Source organism: Bidens hawaiensis, unplaced genomic scaffold, assembly GCF_021521415.1.
Source record: "Bidens hawaiensis isolate Kalapana, Puna unplaced genomic scaffold, B.hawaiensis_p1.1 tig00000636_1, whole genome shotgun sequence".
Taxonomy (NCBI): Eukaryota; Viridiplantae; Streptophyta; class Magnoliopsida; order Asterales; family Asteraceae; genus Bidens; species Bidens hawaiensis.
In genome coordinates this window covers 4835394-4862028 of record NW_027491038.1, presented here as the reverse complement: position 1 = coordinate 4862028, position 26635 = coordinate 4835394, and the positions used below count along the sequence as shown (strand labels likewise).

Below are 26635 nucleotides of genomic sequence, written 5' to 3'. Positions count from 1 at the left end.
ATTACAACGGGGTTGAAGAAGATGCTTGACGCATTTGGATGCGGGATCAAGTGGGAGCTACAACATCCATGTGTCGTGTGTCCCTTAGGATCGGACCTAAGACACACACTTGTTTCGGCTAACAAGTGTGGTCTAACTTAGTGGCTCGTGTCTAGTATAATTGTGTATGCTTGTTAATTGATTGTTTGATTATGTGGTTGTTAGATATTAGGATATCAACTTCGTCACATAGAATTAATTAACAAAGCATAAAACGGGTTCTAATAATTATCGGTAATTACGTGACACGTAGTTTAATAAAATGGATTTATTAACTAGCCGTCTCACGCCCATAATAAAATGGTTTTATTATAAATTAGAATTTTGAAAATGGTTTCAAAATATCATGTTACTAAATGCATGTTAGAACATGATTTAAAGTTTTACAACTAGAATTATTAAAACTAAAATCCCTTTTAAAATTAAGGATAACAAGTTAAACACCATCCTTTTGTATAACGCTTAACATATTAGTAAGCTCTTAGTGGGAAAAAGGTCACCTAACCACGTAGAGTAAATTAATATGTTGAGGTAATATTGGCATATAAATGGGAAAAAGGTCACCTAACCGTTTGTATGTTGATATTACAAGTTGATACAAGTAGGACGACTTAAATTAGAACCATGTGAAGAGGGTCACCCAAGCATGGGGTCTAATAGGTGTTGATGTGATAAACATGCCGACACGAAATATGATTTCGAACCGGTCCCATAAACTCTAGAAGTTGCAAAAGGGTTTGCAATTGTTATGAATAACTACCTTGATAAACCGACAATGGGAAAAAGGTCACCTAACCGGAGTCGTGTTTATCGTTGGATTCTAGATTTTAATTATTAATTATATTTGGTATATATAAAAGGGTATTAATAATTAAAATTTGTAAAACACTAAAATGAACTTAATTAAAATTCTGCAGATGGCCGCATACGTCGACGACAACATAATCCCTAACGTCCAAAATGTATCTCTCCGATCTATTCTCGCTAAAGACCGTCTTAACCACAATAACTTTTCGGATTGGTTCCGAAATTTAAGGATTGTTCTAAAACAAGAAAAATTATATCATGTTTTGGAAACACCTATCCCCAACGAACCGGAAGAGGGAAGTGAGGTCGAATACATGAATTGGGTCAAACACACGGAAGATTCCATTCAAGTGTCATGCCTCATGTTGGCGACTATGGTTCCCGAAATCCAAAAGGATTTCGAAAACCATAATGCGTACGACATGATTACTCAACTTAAGGAAATGTTCCTTAAGCAATCGAGGGTTGAAAGGTTCGAAACAGTTCGAGCCTTGCATGCATGTAGAATGGATGATAATCAACCAGTTTCAACTTATGTACTTAAGATGAAAAGTTACATTGATCGCCTCGCCAAGCTCAATCGTCCCATCTCAAAAGAGTTAGCAACGGATTTGATCCTTAACTCTTTGTCGAAAAGGTTCGACACATTCGTGTTAAATTATAACATGAACGGGTGGGACAAAAACATTGGAGAACTTCACTCGATGCTTAAAACAGCCGAGGCGAGTATGGGTAAAAGGGTTTTACCCGTGTTTGCGATCAATGTAGGTGGATCCAAGAATCGATCTCAGCCCAATCCTAAGGCTAAGGTAGCAAAAAGAAAGGGTCCTCCTGTGCATCTTAAGGGTAAGGGCAAATCACCGGTTATGGCAAAGAAACAAAAGGTTGTGGAACCGAGGGGTCATAAGGATGATCCTTGTTTTGGTTGTGGGGAGACCGGACATTGGAAACGCAATTGCCCGGTCTACCTAAAAGAGCTAAGAGACAAGAGGAATGCGGGGCATGCCTCGGGTAATGTCTTTATGATTAATATTGAGCTAAATTTTATTTCTTCTAACACATGGGTATTGGATACCGGATGTGGAACTCATATTTGCAATTGGTTGCAGGGGTTCAAAAGGAATGAAGACTTAAAGAAGGGCGAAGTGAGTCTTTTCATGGGCAACGGTGCAAGGGTGCACGTGGTCGCTAGAGGAGACTTCACTTTATCGCTTCCAAGTGGTTTGGAAGTTGTTTTGAGAAATGTTTTGTATGCTCCTAGTTTGACTAGGAACATTATTTCCGTGCACCTTCTTAGACAATGTAACTTTGACTTTAAATTTGTAAAATCAGAAATGCATGTATCATCTAATGGTATCTTTTATTTTAAAGCTGTACCAAACAACGGTATTTATGAATTGGTTCATGACAATACCTCAAATAGCTCATTATATCAAACTTCCACTAAAAGACTCAAAAAGGATTTGAGTGATTCCTACATTTGGCATTGTCGTCTTGGACACATAAACAAGAATCGTGTAAATACTCTCCAAAAGAATGGTCTTTTGAAAACAAATGAGTTAGGTTCGTTTGATGAGTGTGAATCTTGTATTCAAGGCAAGATGACCAAAGAACCTTTTAAAGGTACAAATGAAAGGGCTAAGGACTTGTTAGGTATCATACATACGGATGTATGCGGACCTCTCAAGCCCACTAGTAGGAATAGTGAAAGGTACTTCATTACCTTTACCGACGATTTTAGTCGATATGGGTATGTGTATCTAATGAAACACAAACATGAAGCCTTTGAAATGTTCAAGGAATTTCAAAATGAAGTACAAAATCAGCTCGACCGAACAATCAAGGTACTCCACTCCGATAGAGGAGGCGAATACCTAAGTGATGCTTTTCAATGTCATCTTAGAGATTGTGGAATTATTTCACAGTTCACTCCTCCTGGAACTCCTCAACATAACGGAGTATCCGAGAGGAGGAATAGAACACTGTTGGACATGGTTCGATCAATGATGGCACGAAGCTCACTACCGCCATCATTTTGGGGATATGCGCTACTTACAGCGGCTCGTATTTTGAATATGGCCCCGACCAAAAAGGTGGATCGAATACCCTATGAAGTGTGGCATGGAAAGGTTCCATCCTTTTCATATTTAAGGGTATGGGGATGCATAGTTTATGTTAAACGTGACACCCCAAATAAGCTTGAGGCTCGATCCATCAGGTGTATCTTCATAGGATACCCAAAGGATGATATAGGATATATATTCTATGATCCTAGTGAACAAAAGGTGTTTGTTTCACGCAAAGGATACTTCTTAGAAACTAAGTTCCTTATGGAAGGACCTAGTGAAAAGAGAGTGGAACTTGAAGCGGTTCAAGAATCACTGGATGATACACAGTTGGTCGATACTAGTTTTCAACACGAGGATGTTGAAGGTGATCAAATGATTGATCATACACACGTTGCTCGCAGATCTAGTAGGATTAGTCGACCTCCCAAGAAATATGGATTTCTCGTGGATGATTGCTACTTGGTCGATTCGAATGAACCGATCTCCTACAAAGATGCTATGTCACAACCTGATTGTGACAAGTGGCTTGAAGCCATGAGCGCCGAGATGCAATCCATGCACGATAACCAAGTTTGGGAATTGGTTAATCGTCCACTTAACTCCAAAATGGTTGGATGTAAGTGGGTCTTCAAGAAGAATACCGATATGCATGGAAATTTAGATACTTACAAAGCACGACTTGTAGCAAAAGGTTTCACGCAAACTCAAGGGATTGATTATGATGAAACCTTCTCGCCGGTCGCGATGCTTAAGTCGATCAGGATATTATTTGCCATTGCAGCTCATTTTGATTATGAGATATGGCAAATGGATGTCAAGACCGCTTTTCTTAATGGATATCTTGAGGAAGATGTCCATATGGTTCAGCCTGAAGGTTTTGTCGATCCATCTAATCCTGATAAAGTATGTAAGTTAAGGAAATCAATCTACGGGTTGAAACAAGCATCACGGATGTGGAATCATCATTTTAATGAAGAAATCAAAGCGTTTGGTTTCGTCCAAAACGGTGATGAGGCGTGTGTGTATAAATGGGCTAGTGGGAGTATAATCATGTTCCTTATTTTGTATGTCGATGATATACTTTTATTTGGAAATGATATACCAAGTATGGAAAACGTTAAAGCGTGGTTAAGTAGTCGTTTCTCAATTAAGGATCTTGGAGAAGCGACATATATCTTGGGAATAAAGGTCTATAGGGATAGACAAAGGAAATTGATCGGACTCAATCAAAGTGCGTACATTGATAAAATCCTGAAAAGGTTCAGGATGGAAAACTCTAAGAAAGGTTTGGTACCTATTCCTAGAGGAACCGTGTTAAGCTCATCCCAAAGTCCTAGCTCTAAGGAAGAGCAGGATAGGATGAAGCATGTTCCATATGCTTCGGCAATAGGATCTATTATGTATGCAATGATGTGCACCAAACCGGACGTCTCGTATGCTTTAAGCATAACGAGTAGATACCAGCACAACCCAGGTGACAGTCATTGGATGGCTGTCAAGAATATATTAAAATACCTTAGAAGGACTAAGGATATGTTTTTAATATATGGGTCTGGTGAGGAGGAACTCGTTGTAAAGGGTTACGTGGATGCGAGTTTCCAAACTGACCGAGATGATTCTCGGTCACAGTCGGGATATGTCTTCATTTTGAATGGAGGCGCTGTCTCTTGGAAGAGTTCGAAGCAGGATGTTGTCGCGTTATCCACTACAGAATCTGAGTACATCGCCGCTTCAATGGCAGCCCAAGAGGCTGCATGGATGAAAAAGTTCATCATGGATCTAGGGATTATCTCTACCATTCAGGAGCCCCTAGAGATATTATGTGACAATGAGGGTGCTATTGCACAGATCAAGGAGCCTCGTGCTCATCAGAAAACGAGGCACATTGAGCGCAGATTCAACTACATAAGGGATGAAGTTGAAAAGGGAAAGATATGTATTCATAAAGTTCATACCGATCAAAATATTGCGGACCCACTCACGAAGCTCCTCGATAGGCCAAAGCATGAGGGTCATGTTTGTGCATTAGGACTTCGGTATTCTAGTGAGTGGATTTAATCTGTGTTTAGTGTTTGTATAAGAACGAATGTAATGGGTATCTCATGAAAATTAATTATGTTTTAATTATTCAATGAGTTATGTTCTATATTTGCATGTTTAATCCATGAATGACTTATGTTGTTCTAAACGTCCGTAGTCGATCATACTTGTGGGAACAAGTATGAAGGTAAGACTATTATGAACCCAGATTGGTTGATATTCATGTGATGAATATAGGGCATAGGTTTGCCACCAAAGTTCATAGATATTTGTGGGATACAAATATTGGACTGACCCGCTCTCAAGGATCACTGCATGGAGTTAGTGTAACTAATCATAAGTAATCCTTGAGTAAAGGCGAGTATCATTGTGTCCTTTGACCTGAGATGCATATTGGATCTGGTTTTTCATCAAGTCTGATAACTTGACTCTCTTCTTTGTTATTTCGGTAACACGATGACGTAAAAGAAAGAGCTCAGATATCATACGAGATGTCAACGAGGATGTATGCAGTCAAGATGGGATTTGTTCCTCTTATGTGTTGAGAGTTTAGATGTCTAAGGCCTGTTAAGTTAAATCATTGAGAGAATGATCACTCTGTGTCTCTTCGATTTGACAGGACATCTAGTAACAAAGGGATGTAGTGATAAGACTTACCTATATCATATCAAGTATGGACTTGAAGGGGATGATGTTATTGAATGGCACTTAGTCAAACACACTAGGGATGGTGACCTGTTTTTAGGCGGTATTCACCATTAGCATTAACTTCCTATGAGTCTCGTGCAAGTGGGAGATTGTTGGAATACCGTATGCCCGAGACACATAATTAGGTTAATGTGGCTAGTCGTGTTTGATCCAAGTCGGGTCATACCCAATAACGAGTTAGACACACACCAATTATGTATTTGTTGAGATATGATCTATAAAACAAATACAGAACACGACACATTCAGAAATCGGGTTTCTGAATAATTACTTGAAAGTGTTAAATAAATTAATTGGTTAATTTATTTATTCAAATAATTATTATTGGAATGATTATTTAAACATGTGTTCTTTTATAAAATGGTTTATAAAAGAAGGGGTGTTTATATATTTTATAAGGTATAAAATATATATATATCATTTAAAACATGAGTCACATACACTCCATACACTTGGTCAAAGTTGGTAAAGAGTTGATGTAGGTTGAGTAAGACTTACTTGACCAAGACCTAACCAAGGATTTGATTGAGATATGATCTCATTTTAAATAGCATCAACATACTTTCAAGTAAGAAGAGATATACAATACCTTTTCTCTCTTGCTTTTGGTTCGGCCGAAGATAAGAAAAGAAGAGGTTCGGGTCTCGTTTTTCTCGTGTTCAAGCTCCCTAACATAGCTCGGTGTGTGTTGGAGGCTCGGGGTATCTTCCGTTTGAGGATCTTCCCTTTGAAAGTCTAGCATCAACATCATCATCTTCTTCAACCATCAACTACATCTCTTAAAGGTTTAAGAATATAAGTTTTACAATCTTTGATAGTTTAGTTTTTTCCCGTATTATTTGATCTTTTGTCTCGGGTTTCTAATCTTAAGATTAATGGTAATCTTGAAACAAGAATAAAGGGTTATTCATAGATTAACATATCATATAAACTTGTAATATATATATATATATATATATATATATATATATGGATACATATGTTTAAGTTTGTGATTATCACGCTTCCGCCTTAATTGTGACTAGTTAAATGGTTAACTAAGTTTAAAATATCCATAGAAACCCAACAAGAGGAACTCAAAATTTTGATTTTTAAAGTCAAAGACAACTAATGTATGACAAAAAGTTAGTAAGCTTTGACGTCTTATGCAGGCCAAAAACTTTTAAAATACATAAAATGGCACGATATTTTTAGCATATCGCAAGTTAAATAAATAACCTGCATATCCCACAACCTACAATAATAGTACCCTTTACCCCCATCTACCACCCCGTTGCACTATTATTGAACATATACAATTGATAGACCTACAAGATGTTCATCAGTTAGAACTTTTTTTGCATATTAATACTTTAAAACTACAATTTTAGGACAAAAATGCAAGTGAATATAAAACAATTACATTTTAATCATAAAGTCTTATATGTCAATTTCTTATTAAAGTTATGTTTTGGCATAAAATACCAACCCAATTTAATTTATGATGCAAAACACATTTAAAAAGGTAAAATAATTTATTTGAACGGGTCAACTTGTGAACCCCCAAGTTAACATGAACACAACCCATTCAGCTAAAAGTGTTGGGTCTGACACAAAACAGATCCAAATTCACGAATTTCGTGTTGGGTTCATGTCATTTCATAAATGATATGGGCTAATTGTTTGTTAATGGGTCAAAAATAAGATACATAATGCTTTTGTTCAACGGATTTAGTTGACCCCTACTTGGGTGACTTTCCGCCCGTTTGATCGGTTTACCATTTTCACTAAACTTTATTTGGCTTGACCTATTTATTCATAAAAAAACATTAGTTTCATACCCCAAAAGTAACAAGACCCGGTCCTCTAGCAGTTGGCCTTAGACCTTCCACACTATCATTTACTGTAGGGTCGGACCTGCAAAAAAGTGAAAAACTCAAAACACGGTTTCATAAGTAAAACCATAAGTAGAGTATGAATAATAAACTCGCCATAATAAATCCATCAAAATAAGAGATCCAGTATCCATCGTTATCGGTCTTTCTATCTTCTCTATTTGTTCAACTGAATGTATCGACCGCCCGATGCCACCGTGCATGCATATTATCTTTTTCTCAATCAGTGCTGCGAGTGGAAGATGGTTAAACAGTTGGTTGAACCGCGACCATGCCCAGATTCCGTCATTTTCCCCCTTAATATTACACATAGACCATAAAAACATTTAAAAAGCCATAAACCCTTCTTCTTATCTTTCTTTTAAGAATTTTGTACATTCATGTGTTAAATACGATTGCAAAATCAATATTATTACAATAACAATCTAAATCTTTTTTGACAATTGATATGTTAAAAATAGAGTAGGGGCATGCATGAATAAAAACTGAGCCATAACCTGACTAAACAGACGTGACCAAACTGAAAAAAAACAAACTCAATAAAAAAACGACAGTTTGTTCGGTTTCGGTTTTGCTATCAACCTAAAACTGAAAAGGCCGAACCAGACCGGAAAAACCGAATTAGTTAAACAATAAGAACTAATAAATGATTTAGATCAAAAATTCAGTTTTAAATGTGTAGTAAAGTAATCAATGAATTATCAATTAACAACAAAAAAATTAGCCCTAAAGTTTCAGGTCAAAATTTATTATTCTAGGCCATTCTATTTTGCCCAAAATGGTAACACCGAAACTGAACCAAACCTATTGTAAAACGAAAAACCTAAAAAATCAAGACCGAACACTTTTCAAATACTTAAAATCTGACCCATGCACACCCCCTAATAGTATAATTTGACCCGTTTTCCCCTAAACGGATCCAAAATTGGCACCTGAAATCACTTATTATGATTCTCTCAATGCATTCAAACCGAAACCCAAAGAGTGCGTTTATGTCAGCAGCCTCATGATTCCCATGTATCAAATGAACATTCTCGGGATACTGAATCTGCAAAAAAAAAAAAAAAATCCAAAGTAAATAAAAAAGCATAACCAGGGTTATAACTTATAATTTGTAAGCATACCTTTAAGGCAAGAAGTAAAGTAATCGTCTCTAAGCTATGTTGTCCTCGGTCAACATAATCTTCAAGAAACAAATAGTCAATGTATCTAATATATCTGTTTAACAAGAGTCAATGTCACACCCCGACTCAGGGCCTAGGCGTGTGACCACAAGTTGATACCTGTTTTGTAAGTACATCAGAGTTGCGATTTATAGCGGAAGTCTTTAAAACATTTATATTGAAAACTTATTAAAATCGCGGGTTTAAATACCCGCTTGATATTTCAAATACATTTCTTTGTTTATCTAATGTATCTGTTTATAATATTACAAATAGTCAATGTATCTAATGTATCTGTTTATAATATTTTCAAATAAAATATCTGAGCCACCAGATAGCATCTAATAACTATAACTCCAATCTTCTATTCCTTCTTGCTTGTATGTTCTAACCTTTCTTGTTTCTCTGTAACATGGGTGGGAAAATACGTCAGCACAAAGCTGGTGAATAACGCTGACTCTAAAATATCTTTTCAGTACCTTTGTGAAATCAACAATAATACCTTTGTGACTACTCATTAGGCACCCAACTAAATTGGGTTCAAATTACCCTAAGTACCTTGTACAATTAATTATATACACAAATCATTTCTCATCAAGCTTCCGGAGACATGTTGATGATTTGCATGGCCTCGGGAAAATGCCGAGTCACCATGTATGAATGTACACGTGTACTTTTAATCAGAGTGTCCGTTTCTTATTATTGTACACAAAGTTTTTAAAGGTACGTAAATCCTATGCAAACATTCTGACTCAATGTAAAAGGTTTGGGGCGTATTCACTTTGTCTGTTTATAATCAGTTTCTTTTACTGATTCCTATATTCTGATTCTTCTTCTTGTTTTGTTTCCTCTGACCTATGGTACGAGAATAACATTTTGTATAAATAACTAGATCATCGATCTAGCTTTAGACCTTTAGTATAATTCGTATAGCTTTTAACCTTGATAAAATCATTTGTTTATATAAAACATTTGGACCTTTAGTCCCTTTCTTTATTTACCATTTATATGCTACGTTTCTTCTTTAGGAAGAAACGTCTATTATGAGTTTCTTCTTCAAGAAGAAACATTAATTTCATAATTATTATCTCTTGTATTATATTTCGCTTAAGAAAAGTTATATAATACTTAATTGTAATCAAGGTTCAGCTATATCTCCGACTATGGTCTAAGCCATTTGTAATAATATAATAATAATTTAGGCAGAACCCCTTACCTCGCACGGGTATTCGGAGTTAAATATTTCTAAGTTTATACGGGCAACACTTCTACTCTATATGCACGTTTATTGAGGCGTTCTTGATCAACCTTCCTTGGCATGCAAATCGAGGCAATGTGTAGGTGTCGCCGGGTCGTGCACGTACTTCAAGAAGAAATGTAGGGTTATCTTTGGGTTGCACACACTTCAAGGAAAACACCGGGTATTTGGCACGGATTACAAGGTAATGATTGTCGGGTCGGTGGCACGCAAAACGGTGTTCGGCACCCAAACCGAGGTAGAGAGAGTAATTCTAGAGAGAGAGAGTGAAGAGGTGTGAGGGAGAATGAGCCGTGGCCCTCCCTATTTATAGCCAAATTTGGATCCCATCGCGGTACGCGATGGGTCCCCTTTTTCAACACCGCCGCGTATCGCGACGGGTAGATTTCTGCCACGTGTCATCAGAGTGTGACACGTGTCCCTGAGTCATCACGTCCCATCGCGGTATGCGATGGCCGTCTTCTTGGACTCATCGCGTAGCGCGATGGGTCCATATATATTATTTTTCATTTTCAGTCCTTCATCTTTTGTAGCTTGTCACTTCTGGTCTAATTCTCGTTGTCCAAAAATACTAAGGCGGCTCTTAAGCGGCTCGCGGCGATGCGAGCGTGCGAAGTGCACCATCAAAGCGCCACATTGCGCCCGTCACCGTCGCCTTCGCCATCGGGTGCTACGCACCCTCCGTTAGGACCACTTGGTGCATGATATTCATAAAAGAATATAACTATGGAAATTCTATCTCTTATAAAGAGCTTCCATTTCTTTACCACTTTCCATGTGGGATGGATTCCATCTTCCTTATTTATACCTTAGTGGAATGCTTCCACTTTCTTACATCTTCCAATGTGGGATGGAGTTTTATTATTTTCCTTCATATAAGAATACTTAACTTAGGAAATATTTTTATTTCCTTATTTTTCTTATAATTCCTTATTTAATATTTTCCCATTACTTATCTTGAGATTATTTTTGATCCCTCAACTTTCCTAAGTTGTCAAATTTGGATCGAAATTTTGGGGATGTTACAGTCAATTTCAGCCCAATTCAAATCCAACGAAATTAAACAATGAAAACTGGATTTTAAGCATATGTTATGTCTCCTGCAGTAGACGGAAATCCATATTTATCAAACAACCGCATCAAATCCCCAAATTGACCATGTAAATCACCGAACACTTTAATCGGAGCTTTTAATTGAAGAACCGTAGGCTCGTGTAAAAATAACTGTTCAGCAGCGTAACAAAGTTCGCCGACTTCATAAGAGTTGAGAAAAAAACCCCTGTTAGCGGGCGATTTCCAGTTTCGGGGCTGAGTAAAGTAGATATGACCTGCAAAGATGAATAACAAATAATACAGTATTTGTATAATAAAAATATGTGAAATGAAAATGTTGTTTGACCTTCTTATGCAAGCCTTGAGGTGACGGTTGCCTCGTGAACTTTTTTGTCGGATACGAGAGATTGTTTCCAGAAGGAATCATTCATCTACTCTCATTTTCACATTGATCTAACGATAATTGTCGGACCAAACCACCAAGGTTTCCTACAGTTTCTTTGGTAACCACAACCTGCAGTTTATAAAACCGATTAACCGTATCGTGACCAAAATGATTGACAAAACTGAACTGATATAACCGACAAAAACTAAAAGACGACTGTCAGTTTTGTTTGTTTTTGAAACTATAAAACAATAGATCAAGGTTGAGAAACGCATACAGCTCTCGGGTGAAGTTTAACGTCTCTCTCTGTATCATCACTACTTGCTGAATTGTTTTCTGCTTGTTGTGGGTCGTTTGAAATGGGTGTTTCGTCTGGGTTCATAGCGTGTGACTATGCAGCTTGCCAAACAGCATTAGCAGCTTGTGCTTCAGCTGCAGATACTTCTGCTAGCCGGTCCAAAGAATCCTTGTTCACACTGGAAAGAAACTAAATTATTTTAAACTTTGGATAAAATATTAAAGATGTTGAGAGCCGTTTTCGACCCATGTTAGCTAAGTGGGTGTTTGGGATTCCCAATTGTAGCTCCTTATATCTTATAACTTATTGGTTATAAGCTATAAGGTGTTTGGGAAAGTTATGTTTTGTGAGTGTATAAAGGCATAAGTTACAACTTTGTAACTTATGCCTTATACCTTATTTAAGGTATTAGGAGGTAAAATAAGGAGTCCCAAACACCCCCTAAATGTTTTTTAGTTTGACCCGTTTAAGATTGAAACAAAAAGTAGCCCAATTTGACACATGCATAAGTGAAAGGGTCAAAAATGACACGACTACCAAACTTTAACCTACAGCAGGTCATAGATGGAGTATGTTAAATATACATAATAGATTCCGATAACATTATTCTAGTCACTTTTATAGGGTGTAAACGAGTTGAGCCGCTCGTTAGCTACCGGAGGGCGGCTCGCTAGCTTAAAAAACTGCTCACAAGCCAAGCTTTACAAATAGAACTCTAAACGAGCCGAACTCGGGCTGAGCTTGCCTCATTTACACCCCTACTTATAGGAACAAGAGAAAAAACAGGCAAAACCTTAAACCACGAGACAGACTCTCAGGTCTACTGTCTGGAGACATACTACCAAACAGGCTTAAACTGTTAGCCCTCGGACTCGTCACGTTTGAGGCGGTTCAGACATTAACATAAAAGAATCAGAATCAATTGGATCCTCCGTGATAAGAAAATCGTCTAACAACACATCTGCAAGACATGAAACAATTTAATATTATGCAACAGCAGCAACACACATACCTTTACTAATATTCAGCACAAGTTGTACACAAATTAAATAATTAAAGCAGCAAAACATGCCTTTTTGAAATCGTTGGGCGCGCCATCATAGTTGACAAACCTAAATAACAAAAATCAAACATTTGTTGATGACAATCAATCAAAATCCTACATACAATAAGAAAAAATGCGCGTTTTGATTCCTCACAAGTTAATGAACACCATTCAATTCATACACATTTAAGAAGGTTTAATAAATAGGGTAACTGCTCAAATAATATAAACACTATACGTTGTTCCTGGTGCCGGAGTTATTGACGTTAATGGTCGGAAAAAGCAAAGTATCGTTAGCTTGCATCTGGTACAACCTCATACAACCGGTGGTCGCCTCCTTCGATACACTGACTAACCTCTCTTTCATCTTATGGCACTTCTAATAACGGGTCCTTAATAATCGAAATCATTGAAGATAACCCCGATTGAATGCGATGACCGATTGAATCCCCCTTCCGTTTTCAACTGAATACATAATGTGATTGGTAAATGAGGCCCAACTGAAACCACAACTGAATGCAATGATGAATAGGGCAATTAATGCGATGATGGTAATCTGAACAATATGAAACCGATCATTAATATCGCCGGCCGGAAGTATTGATTGATTGTAGAATCCTTTTGCAAGAGAGCTCCGGACGATTAGGGAAATAAATTCACAGGCGTCTCAAGAGAGAGAAGGAGGAGGAGGTGAAAGATCGCCTATATATATTATAATGTAATATAGATATAGATACACACACATACTAGTAGAATATTCGCGCGATGCGGCGGCGTCGATAACTTACAACGCGATACATGGTTTTTGTTAGTTTATCAATCCTCTTACGATATATCATATAGTAGGCAACCGATATTTATTTCTTCTCGCTTTTATACGTTTATTTCATCCGTTTTCTGAAGTTATTCCAGTATGCTTTATACGACTGATTATGCGTGATGTGATTCTCCAACTTCGTCATTTCTCATACATATTTCACATAATAGTTGTAAGTAAACTTATAAAAGATTCCTTTGATATGATAAAATTAATAAAAACAATTGTTTGTTCAGTTTAAGATAAGTCTGCCAAATATAACCCATTAAGGTATTATGTGTTAAAGAAAATGTTTAATAAGTTAGAGTCAATCAAAACTAAAAGAATGAAAAATTTGAAATTAGTTAGCATTGGTCCAAGATAAAAAAGAAAGGGTGAAAATAAGTAGAAAAATGTTTAGTCGAGCACTGGTACGCACGTAACGTGTAACTAAACCAAAACGAAAAAACCCGAAAAAATTCGTCTCGTTTTTTTTTGTTTTGTTTAGTCGGTTTCATTTATATTCGGTTTCCATTTTCTTCTTTCGTTTTGGTTGGTTTCATTACGATTTTTTTTTCAGTATTTTTGTTTCATTTGGTCGACTTTTTCGTTTTTTATTTTTTTTGTTTCGATTTTGTCGGTTTTGTTTATTTCAGTTTTTTGGGTTGTTTAGTCAGTTTTCTTTATTTCGGTTTGATGTTTTGTTTTGCTTTGGTCGGTTTGGTTTTAATTTTTAGTTCGTGCGGGCAAACGAAGCATCAAACGCAACAACCGACCCGAAACCTGTGCGAGTAAGTGCGTCACATCGCTTCTGTACATGCGAGGACGCACGTTTACCGACCCCGGTACGTGTGAACAATGTCATACACGTAATTGATGCCTTAATGCACGTAACCTTTGGCAAACATCAATAACTGAAAGCAGCAATATAAAAACTCATTTTTAAACCAATTGGTTTTGACCTGAATCCCGTTACGACCCAACAACGTTCTAACCGAAACCTGTTCTAAAATGCCCCTTTCGACCTAAACATGTACTTACCCTACTTGAACCAAATTAACCATTTTATGTATCAACTTGTTCCGACACTAATAAGGATTAATCCCTGACCCGTGTCCGTTCGACTATTTACTGTCTTAACATGCAATCACTAGCACGTTGATTTTTTTAATTTTGTAAAGTATATCAATACCATACTCAAATTAAAGAGAATAAAATGCACGTTTTTATGATGTAATTTTTATAAAAAAATATTGACGTGTTATAAAGTTATGTCCGTTAAACAGGCCTTGGGGGTAGTTAGTTTAGAATAAGGATTAAATGTATAACTTTTCTTTAAATTTAACAAAAATGTGTAAAGTTGAGGGACCAAGGTTTTATTTATATTTTGTAAATTAAAGTTTACATAGAAAATGATGGTGATGTAAAGACCATTTTACCCTAGAATTCTCAAAATTATATGCAATGCATGTTGTACATAAAGTAAATAGTTTTGTACCTCTTAAATTTTAAAAGGTCATTGCTATTTGCTTTTTATATAATATAGATATAGATATATTGATATGAAAAAATATCATAAATCTATATGAAAAAACAATAATATCAATTTTAAATTGTTTGTAGATATCACATGAATCAAATACATTGAAATACATTAAACTTTAAAACAAAAAAAAAGTTGGTAACATGAAAATAAAATAAAAGGCCAAGAAAGAAAACCAGAGTTGCATATAAAAACACTTGATAATACAAAGATGCATAAAACAAAGGATCGGACACCCGTGAATGAAAAAATATCTACACATATATATAACTGCAATATTAACCCACCTGGGAATTCGAGAAGATGACCCACCTTATATATATAACTGCAATATTAACCCACCTGGGAATTGGAGAAGATGACCCACCTTATGAAGTTGAAGCATTCATCGTCATCAACTCATCATACTATTGTACTACAAAAGTACTCAATCAAAATATGTAATATCAGTCCAGCAATCATGCCTGAATCACTGATACATTTCGGAAAATCTGATTAAAAATGTAATATAGCCTCATGGGGTGTGACACATGTTTCATAGACCTTTGTTTTGGTACCGTTAAACTACAAGCCCTTTAGTTGTATATCTTGTCATGAATTTCATTATGTAGCTAATTGAGCTTTGTTTTTTGTTCCAAAAACATGTTGTTCCAGACACGCAAATTGGCCCATGTCAGACCGTCCCAGAACCATCACGTGAGAGGTAAATCAGCCTTATTCGGCGGCAAGACGATTGGTGCTTAGGATCGGTTTCGAACGCACTCCTCTAGGTTATTATTCCAAGTATTACACTCCCTTAACTAACTGCGCTACACGACTTTGACACACTTGACTTGACAAATGCAATTCTTATCTTATATTTGCTAAGAAAGGGGAAATCTATATCAAACACTAAGAAGGGGCCTATGAAGAAAAGAAGAACCTTGACATCAACCAACAAAATGTACAACTATAGGTTTTTATTTTTTTTTCTCATATGTAAGCACCACTATACATAAGTTTAAATAGGTTTATTTTGCGTAAGAACTTTTTTTTTTTTTTTTTTTTTTTTGTCGCAAGCACAAAATTAGTTATGGTAAGGGATTTTATTTTTGCGATAAGAGAGAAGATCTGAGGCCAAAGATGCATGCTAAAACGATAGTGATGCTTGATAAACAACCACAATATGTAAGCTTTAGTTATCTTTTGATCTGACTTGACCTTAGCTTCTTCTTGCAAGGTAAACTATTTTTTTAGCATAACACCGCTATTCATGTTAGCAAATATGCAAATTGCAACTTTTTTTTGAATAACTAAATTTTTGCAATCTATTTGAACTTACGGCCTCCTATCTTACACTTTAACCATTACCACCCATAAAAATTGAAATTGCCAAAATTGCAACTTTCAAGCGAGTATAAAAGATGAGGTGTGAAAATTGCAAGTTTCCACACTTTGACTTGGCTTCCCTTTTCTTGTCTCTGGTGGAGGGCCCACCTTAATTGGGTTAAGTTCATGTGAACCCATTAAATTTTCAAAATTTAATAAGTGAGTATATATGTGATCTTTTTGAGTGAAATGACAATATGTGTTTTATACTTTGTGTTTTATGAATATGAAGTTAGAATTTGTGATTAAGTTTGTTAAATTTGAATTTTCAGGCTAATGGAAGGTTTATTGAACGGGCTATGATAGTTATTGAAAGTTTATGACTCATTTTATATTGCTTAATAAACGGGTTGTATTGCTTAAATAGTTTTTGAATAATCAAATTGAGTCTGTTAGTACCAATAAGCCATACTATATATCTATAGCTTGTTGGAAGCGTAGAATCGTATTTAGTAATGGAGAAACACAGAAAGCGTTGTTTCATGTAAGAAACCAAACTGTATACATATAGATGCCGGTTTGATACTTCAAAACATGTTTATTTTACAACATGATAATATATGGCAAAGTTAATACTAAGTGTGAGAAGGGACATATAAAAAACCCTCAACAAAAATTCAAAATAGATAATAAAAAATCATAACTCAAAATATAAATAAAAAACGAAAAAAAATAAAAAGTCAAAAATGTTTCCCCCATCATTCCAGTTAAAAAAAAAATAAATAAATAAAATAAAAACCGACAATAGACACAATGTTGAGAGTCGAAAATGAACAAACAACACGATAATAAATAAAAAAAATACAATAGGTCACATGATTTAACACAATATCGTACAAAATATAACACACTATTAAGTATTATAACACAATATCAAGAAGAAAAAAAAAGACACAATGTTAAGGAAAAAAGATACAATCAATGACGAAAATAAACACAAAACACAATGATAAATAGAAAAACACAATTATGTTTTTTCCTCAACATTGTGTCTTTTTCGAGGGTTTTTCTTTTTCTTTTTTTTTTGAGAAGGAGGAAGACCGTGGAAATATTTTTGGGTTTTTTACATTTCTCATTTTTTTTATTAAATTTTGAGTCATGATTTTTTTTATTAATTTTTCATTTTTTTTTGTAGACCATGCGGTGCATTGCAAAGAATTGCCTGGCTTTAAATACAGTCATGATTTGGTTATGGATGTTCTGTGTGATGTTCTTAAAGGGGCACCGATTTCTGCTAAAAAGGAAGCCCCTATTAACTTTATCACGGATCCTCTTGAAGGGAGGTCTACTTTACGACCAGCTGATATTCTTGTGTTCGGGTGGGCAAGGAGAAAACACGCATGTGTGGATCTTACAGGAGTGTCTCCTCTTACTGGGCTCAGAGACCATGAGTTTGTTGTGGGTCAGGCTACGCTAAAGGCTGAAACGGGCAAAGTTGTTAAACACGAGAAAGTTTATTTAGAGAATCAACATGTCTTTCTCCCATTTGCTTTTGATACATTTGATTTTCTGGCCCCAGAGGCTGTGAATTTTTTTTAGTAAGGTTCAGCGTGTCGTACACGAAACCTCTTCAGCTCCTAGGTCTCAAAGCTTTGTTTTTAGTAGGATTGACTTTGCTATTTAAAAGAGGGTTGCGGAGCATCATGTTGACCGTTTGTCTGCCACTTTATTATAATCGCTTTGTAGTAGCTGAATATTAACCACTAGAATATTTAGACCGAAATTATTATTTTTTTTAGATAGTTTTTTTATGACTAGAAATCATTCTCATGCTTCTTATTTATGTCCCCCTTTATAGAATAACTTGACTCATATAATATAACCCTCTTGGTGTGTGACCATATTATATAACCCTTTCTTTTAAAAATCTGATTATATTTATTAGTAATGTATATGTGTTTTTTAGCATTGATTACATTCTTCTCAACTACTAGCAATCGAAATACTATTATGAATCTATACATTGATAAACCCATCGAGACAACCAATCCCGTTAAAACTCTAAAACAACAACGAACTATACTATCACCAAGTTCCCTGTGCGATCGTGCCATCAATAGACTGGGCGTGAATATCATAAATTCATAAGAGGCGACGAAGTGCAAGCAACAAGTCGCGGGACCGATAGAAACACAACCCGATTAGAGGTGCACATCCAAAACGATCACTAATCGGTTTCTACCTGTGAAGAACCGATAGTTAGTAACCGGTTTTTCATTTTGGCCTCATAACCGGTTAACTGAAATCGGTTTTTATAATTATTTTTTTAAAAAACCTGTTTTTTCCAGTTAATTAAGGGTTATACTTGTTAGGGTTTTTATACTTAAAAACCGGTTACTAACCAATCTAATTAACCGGCTTATGCATGTGTACCCGATGATGCGTACCATCCAAAATCCCACCCAGCAGCATGCCGGCATGGTCATCTCGAACACCAAACCACACAAAGTTTTGGATTTAATTTAAATATTTAATTTATTATTCATTTATTTATTTATTACTTATTTTTGCATTAAAAGCTTGTATATTGCGTACTAAAAGTTTATAGCTAAGATATTTATTTAATATTCTTTTTTACATTAAAAAGTATTTAATTTCTTTTTTGATATATTATTTCCTTTTGAATTAAAAGCTTGTACCCTGTGTATTAATTAAAAAGTTGTATATAATTACTTATTTAATTTTCTTTTACTTTAATTGTTTTTTATTAAAAATATTTAATTTCATTTATTATTACTACTATAGTGCATTAAAAGTTTGCTCTATGAATCAAATTGTATCTAAGGTTATTTAATTTATTTTTTTTATTGTTTTTTTTAACTTAATACCTGGAAGGGCGGAAATACCATCATTTGTTTTTTATTTATAATTTAAAACTTATATATGTATATATATTATTATATTTTTACTAATTTATTTATATTTTATTACTTTATTACAAATATATATAGTTTAAGAATGAGATTGGATGAGAAAAAGTTCCACTGCAATCGTCTAGAGATGGTTAGAGATAGAATGAAAATGACTGCAAAAACTAACGTGACAATAAATATAATAAAGTATGAGAAAAACACCTCGTATCCATATTCTATTACCAAACACAAAAAAAAGTTAAATTTGCACGGCATCATACTTCATACATCAACTTCTCACTTAAATATTGTCAACCTTTTAGCCTAAGTCCCCAATCACTCGTTATTTTCAAAGTCGATCATGTCGACCCTTAAGAGTCAAGCATAGGTCCGCAGTCATTTGGCCTTCGCATTATACTTCAGCATATGGCTTTTCAGGACTATGTCCTTGACATCCGCCCATCGGCTTAGCTCCATGATCTCCACCTTGAAACCTGGCTTCGTCAGACTTGGCTACAGGCCCGGCTCCGAGAAACCAAAAATTATTTTTAGGCCGAAAGCGAAAAAATTTTTAGGCCTAAAGTAAAATGAGTATTTTGTTAGCTTTAAACAATTAAATTTTAAATGACCATACTTGGTTATGATTTGAGTTGTACGTGTAAAAAAGTTTTATATAAAAATAAGCTTAAACATGTTTCAAATGAGACTAGAACCTACAACAATTTGGTTGAGAGTAATACCTCTTTGTCACTAAGCTAAACTAATTGTTATGTAATTAGGTTTAAACATTAAATATACATCTTGTTATTCATAATAATACATATAATTTTCTTTTTAAAAAAAAATTCTGGCATAACGGGGTGTCGGGCCAGGGGCTGTCGACCACCCCGCCCTCCCTAAAGGCCGGCCCTGCCTGGCTAGAGAGTCACGGTCCAAGCTACATGTTCTGGCAATGCTATCAAAGCCGCCCATCCTGACCATACATCATGCATGTATATATATGCACACAGTATTGGGTCATGCATATAACACCAAGTCATTTTTTTCATGAAACTTTGGATCATATCTTTAATCTTACCCTATTTCTTTATCCGCTTGGCCGGGTTGAATCTTGTTAAAAAAATGCATTTTAATAAGTTAAGTATCAAAGTCATTTAACTTTTTGAGCTGGTGGGTCATGCATATAACATTAAGATTTTCATATAAAAAGCGACATGACACATATTATATCTTGTAAGATAATAATAATTTTGTATAGTATTTTTTAATATAATGAATATTAAATAATACAGCAATTAGTGCATGAAGATAAGTGGGAATGCAATGCATGGGATATTATGAAAGCCTATAAAGGAATCTCCACACGTGTTATTAGTTTTGACTATTTGTTCCTTGTGAAGCTGTTGATGAGTTGTGTTGTGGTCCTCCACTGCTCATAAAACCAAACACAACCATGTTTTGTTTTGTTTTCTGGTCACGCAAATACTTGTCCTAAACATGCTTCATCTCACCCATCTTTTATTTTATTATTATACTTTTACTATTCTTCCCTATAGAGGTGATCAAGATCAGAGTTAAATGGACTTACTACGACTCTTAAATTGTTCAGTTTAAGGATTAGAGGTTTGCTTTTCTTTTTTTTTTTACCAGCAAAATGAACTTTCGTTAAACATTTAAAACCACAAACAAACAGAGTACAACAACTCAGCAAGAAGTGGAATACATGCAGAATACAAATTACTAAATAATCAAACATTCTAAAATGTATAGATCCCCTATAACTGCGAAGGAGAGGCCGCCAATTTGCAACTAAGTTTTCTGTTTCACTCGGGATGGACCCAACGCTCTTAATTGGGACGAATTTGATCCATTGATTATCATTTAACTCAATGCAAACTGTTACTTGGCTTTAAGCAAGACAACCAATAATATTTACTAGTCTGTATTTAAATCATCCGGTATAACTAATTTTTATAACCTCAAATAAAAAATCTGTCATTTAGTATATAATTATCTGGCACAGGAAAATAAAAACCTCACATGTGTTTATGTATGTGTTTGTGGAAATAAATATAACTTGAATCGTATATATATTTTCCGGAATGGCAGAAATTTATATTCATTAACGAAGAATGTGGAAATAACAAAATATATAAAGTTCATCGAATAATTGATAAATTAAGGTGCATACATTTTGCATGCGTCCAAAATCATAACTTATTTAAACTACTAATTATTGTAAGTCTATAATTCTCATCTTACCTAAGATCTACTCCTCCATTTTACTCAAAAACATTTATGTTGCCTAGCCTTTTATGTGTTGGGACCCGACAAGACTACACCTCAATGCACCTCATAAGTCATAACACATGTAATGTTAAAACCAATTCGGACCAATGGACCATTTAGACCGAAAACCACTAGTTCATGTGCTAAGAGATATATGTCACTAATCGTTATCCGATATTTATTAGCTGACATTATCTACTAGTTATTTGATCATTTTAATTTGAATTATTATATAATTTGTTGATTACCAATGACCTATTGATCTAGTGGTATGGTGTCTATACCTAATTTAAAAGTGTTGTGGTGTGTTCAAATTCTTGCAAGCACAAGGTTAATGGGATTTTATGTGAATTATTGGTCACTGAATAATCCATAAAGCCAGAGGAACCAGCAACTGGTTCTTAGCTAAACAAGAGAAGCTAGAATATTTAGGGCCCTGGTGCAGCATGCCGGCAAAACAGTCAGATGGGACGACAGCGTCCCTATTAGAATCATCAAAACGTCCATGGCATATAATGCTAAAATGTGGGCTACGCCTTCCCGCTGAAGCCTGGACCGGACAACCAACAAAGTACCTGAGGATAAAGGAGTCTAGCGGAGGAAGGTCCGGGGAAGTACAGAAGGGCCAGCGAACCGCCATGATATGACCATAATCCATGGGAATGACTAGTGTACAAAACCGGTTTTATATCCAAACCGGTTCGGGTTGTAATCCGGACCGGTTTTTTTAAGCCTTTTTAAAACCCGGTTTGTCCCAAACCGGTTCGGTTTGGGAACCGATTTCAGTGAGCAAGAACCCGGACTGGTCTGAACCGGTTTGGGTCGGGTCTGAACCGGTTCGGTTTCAAACCGGTTCGGTTTTAAACCTGTTTTTTTTTTCTTTCTGGACTGAGCTGCACTGCTGCAGCAGTGTATTTCTGGTGGGCCTGCTCTCTTAAATATAAAGTCTGGATTAGGGGGCTGCCAAACTCAAGTCCAATTCCAATTCATTGCAATTTGCAATATTGCATTACTAGCCGTTACATTCATTTATTTAACAGTAAAGAAGATTTAATAAAACCATAAATCTTGTTCCAGAAATAAACAAAACAGTAAAAAAATGCAGAAACAGAAACAGAACAAAATGAAAAACTTAAAATGCATGTTTTCATTCATTTAATGATTACCGACGTTCGTTACTCAACACTAAAACGCTTACATGATAAAACCATAAATCTTCTTTACTCGACATTCGTTTGCCCAAACTAAAACTCCAACGTCATTTTTTCAACTCTTTGTTCGATGGCTCGACAATCGTTTTTCTTGATCTTCAATCTTCGTCTCCCGAACCGGAGCTATTTCTTAGGTACTCATCATATGCGGCTTCATCTTCAGTAAGTCCGGCCGTCAATCCGACGTCCACCTCGTCCTCATATATTTCGCCTTCGTATTCCAATTCGTATTCAAGCGAAGAAACATCTTGTTTTCTTTCCAAAGCATCCAAGTAATCCTTCAAGCAAATTGCCATCTCTACCGAAACGGGAGTGAGCTTTGTTCTTCGTAAAGATATAACCCTGCCACTAAAAGAAAAGCCGGACTCCGAAGCTACCGTAGAAGCTTGGACAGTTAGTAGATCTCGGGCCATGGCGGATAGAATCGGAAATTGATCTTCCTTTTCTTTCCACCAAGCCAACACATTAAAATTTTTGAAACTTTGAGAACCTATACCGGTCAAAAAGTCTGTTTCGGCATACCTTCCGAGTTCGCTACATCGAGTGTTTCCCCTTTGCCTTTTACTATTTTCATTAGCCAAAGTATTAAACAAATTTAACAAGGGATCGGAATTACTTGAACTTCCCGCCGAAACTCTCATTGATTCGTGAATGGATGATGTTTTACCATATTTTGCTTGATAAACATCAAACAAACCTGATAAATCTTTGTTAAATTTTTCTTTAGCATTTTTAATATAAAACGGGTCGTCATCGTGTAAATCCAAATCGTAACCAATTCTTCCAACTAAAGTTTCCACCCTGTCTAAATTTATGGTTTGGTTCAATGCGGCAGCACAAGTAATTACCGGAGGCATATCTTTGAAATATTTTGAAAGTTTTTCTTTGATCGGTGGTATTATATCGGAAAACGGTTTACCTCTAAATGACAACTCGCTTAGTTTGTTACAAATTAAAAAAAGTTGGTTAAGTACTAGAGGACTCGTGGGATAATAAACTCCCGATAAAATAGTTGTGGCGGTTTTGAAAACGGAAAGCATATCGGTTATTTGTTCGATAATAAAGCATATCGACAATCGTTTTTCTTGATCTTCAATCTTCGTCTCCCGAACCGGAGCTATTTCTTAGGTACTCATCATATGCGGCTTCATCTTCAGTAAGTCCGGCCGTCAATCCGACGTCCACCTCGTCCTCATATATTTCGCCTTCGTATTCCAATTCGTATTCAAGCGAAGAAACATCTTGTTTTCTTTCCAAAGCATCCAAGTAATCCTTCAAGCAAATTGCCATCTCTACCGAAACGGGAGTGAGCTTTGTTCTTCGTAAAGATATAACCCTGCCACTAAAAGAAAAGCCGGACTCCGAAGCTACCGTAGAAGCTTGGACAGTTAGTAGATCTCGGGCCATGGCGGATAGAATCGGAAATTGATCTTCCTTTTCTTTCCACCAAGCCAACACATTAAAATTTTTGAAACTTTGAGAACCTATACCGGTCAAAAAGTCTGTTTCGGCATACCTTCCGAGTTCGCTACATCGAGTGTTTCCCCTTTGCCTTTTACTATTTTCATTAGCCAAAGTATTAAACAAATTTAACAAGGGATCGGAATTACTTGAACTTCCCGCCGAAACTCTCATTGATTCGTGAATGGATGATGTTTTACCATATTTTGCTTGATAAACATCAAACAAACTTGATAAATCTTTGTTAAATTTTTCTTTAGCATTTTTAATATAAAACGGGTCGTCATCGTGTAAATCCAAATCGTAACCAATTCTTCCAACTAAAGTTTCCACCCTGTCTAAATTTATGGTCAGGTTCAATGCGGCAGCACAAGTAATTACCGGAGGCATATCTTTGAAATATTTTGAAAGTTTTTCTTTGATCGGTGGTATTATATCGGAAAACGGTTTACCTCTAAATGACAACTCGCTTAGTTTGTTACAAATTAAAAAAAGTTGGTTAAGTACTAGAGGACTCGTGGGATAATAAACTCCCGATAAAATAGTTGTGGCGGTTTTGAAAACGGAAAGCATATCGGTTATTTGTTCGATAATAGTCCAACTCGATGTAGAGAATTCCTTAAACGCACAGAGGGTGACGGGTCACAAGCACACCATGATCTGAAATTAAACTTTCTTTTTGTTTAATAGCCTTCTCAAACATTGTACATGTCGAATTCCATCTTGTAGGCATGTCCCAATTCGGGCCTAAGCAAATGGAACCCGCCTCTTTACAATATTTGCGATATCTACTAAACGTTTTGTTTAAGCTAAAAATGTCAGGTAACATTTGTTAGAAGTTATCTTTAACATTTTCTATTGCTTTTAAACCGTCTTGTACCAACAAATTTATAATGTGTGCAACACATCGACTATGAAAAAACTTACCGTTACAAATCGGTTTATATTTCAATTGAAGTTGTTTTATAGCACTCGTATTGTTCGACGCGTTATCAAAGGAAATTAAAAGTATTTTTTTTCCAACTTAAACGTTTTAATCACTTTGTCTATTATATAAAACAAATTTTCACTGGTGTGAGGATAATCAAACAATTCAAACGCAATGGTATGTTTCATCATCCGCCACGTTTCGGGTTCTACCCAATGAGCAGTGACACAAATGTACGAGTCCGGTGAACCATGTGGAGCCGACCAAGTGTCACTAGTCAAGTTAACACCGGTTTGTAAGTTTTGAAAACATAATTTTGTTTCATTTTTTGCACTTTGCCACAATTTTAAACAGTCTCTTCTAAGGGTAGCACGACTTACGTGTTGATAATGCGGTTGAAGAATTGTTTGAATAAGCCGGGTCAAACGCGCGTTGTCAAAGTGGTTGAATGACAAACCTTCTTGAATCACGAAACGCGCAAATTGGTCCCAACACGTTTCCATGTTGAAAGCCCATAAGGCTCCATCCATTGCCACCGAAGCTTGGCCTTCACCCGGTTGGTTTTTTAAAGCCTTGCAATACCTCTTTTCAACGTGGTTTCTCAAAGTTGTGTTGTTGTCTTGGCTAAAAAATTTACCACAAAACTTGCACCGCGCCTTCATCGGAGGACCGCTTGCCATTTGACACAAGTCAAAATTACACCATATTTCGGGTTCCTTTTTGTAGGATGAATTTGAACAACTACGTCGGTTGCACCAACATTGGATTGAGTTGGAGCACTTGAAGTAGCCATTTGAAAGTGAATAAATAGTGTATTATTATGATTTAAGGCAAAGCTGTGAATAAGAGTGTTGTGAATTATGAATAAAGAGTGTTGTGTCTCTTAAATACTAGTTCCTTCCAAGTATTTAACGGTAAAAAAAACTTTCAACAAACGGTAGCATTACCGTTGCATCTGCATGTATGTTAATTAAGAATACTATTATGAATACTATTGCATCTGCATGTATGCATGATTTCATGGTTTACTGTATGCATGTTTTCATGGTTTAAGCTTCTAGTAAAGTAAATCTAATAAAGCTATTTTAAATGTTATCTACTTTTGGACAATTTGATTGGTGAAGCCCAAAGAGGCAAAGAAGCATGCAGCAACATCTGACCACACTAAAAAACATATACACATCAGCCAAAAGGACAGTTTGAACCAGTTTGAGACCCGGTTTCCAGTTAAACCTCATCGAATCAACCTAAGAAGCAATTGTCAGCCAGCAACAAACACATGGTAACAACATATTCGGAAGTAACCGGGTCAGGTAACACCCCCATCTACAAGTCAACAACAATCCAACAATTAACACACCAACCTGGAAAACATCAAAGTTTTGTATCTACAAAACTTGATGGTGAGAATTTTCTGAGCTTGTGGCATGTCTAAAGTATTGAGACTT

General features: G+C 35.8%; 1 long non-coding RNA gene and 1 pseudogene across 1 annotated transcript; both read right to left on the bottom strand.

Moving 5' to 3' along the window:
• Positions 1-7410: 7410 nt before the first annotated feature.
• LOC143529433 (uncharacterized) lies at positions 7411-8756 on the bottom strand. Its single transcript, XR_013134655.1, has 3 exons — positions 8662-8756; positions 7634-8585; positions 7411-7559 (listed from the first exon to the last, which is right to left on the bottom strand). It is a non-coding gene; the product is annotated as an uncharacterized LOC143529433 (long non-coding RNA).
• A 2282-nt stretch (positions 8757-11038) lies between these two features.
• On the bottom strand, positions 11039-12704 carry LOC143529719 (serine/threonine-protein phosphatase BSL1-like; annotated as a pseudogene).
• Positions 12705-26635: the final 13931 nt, after the last annotated feature.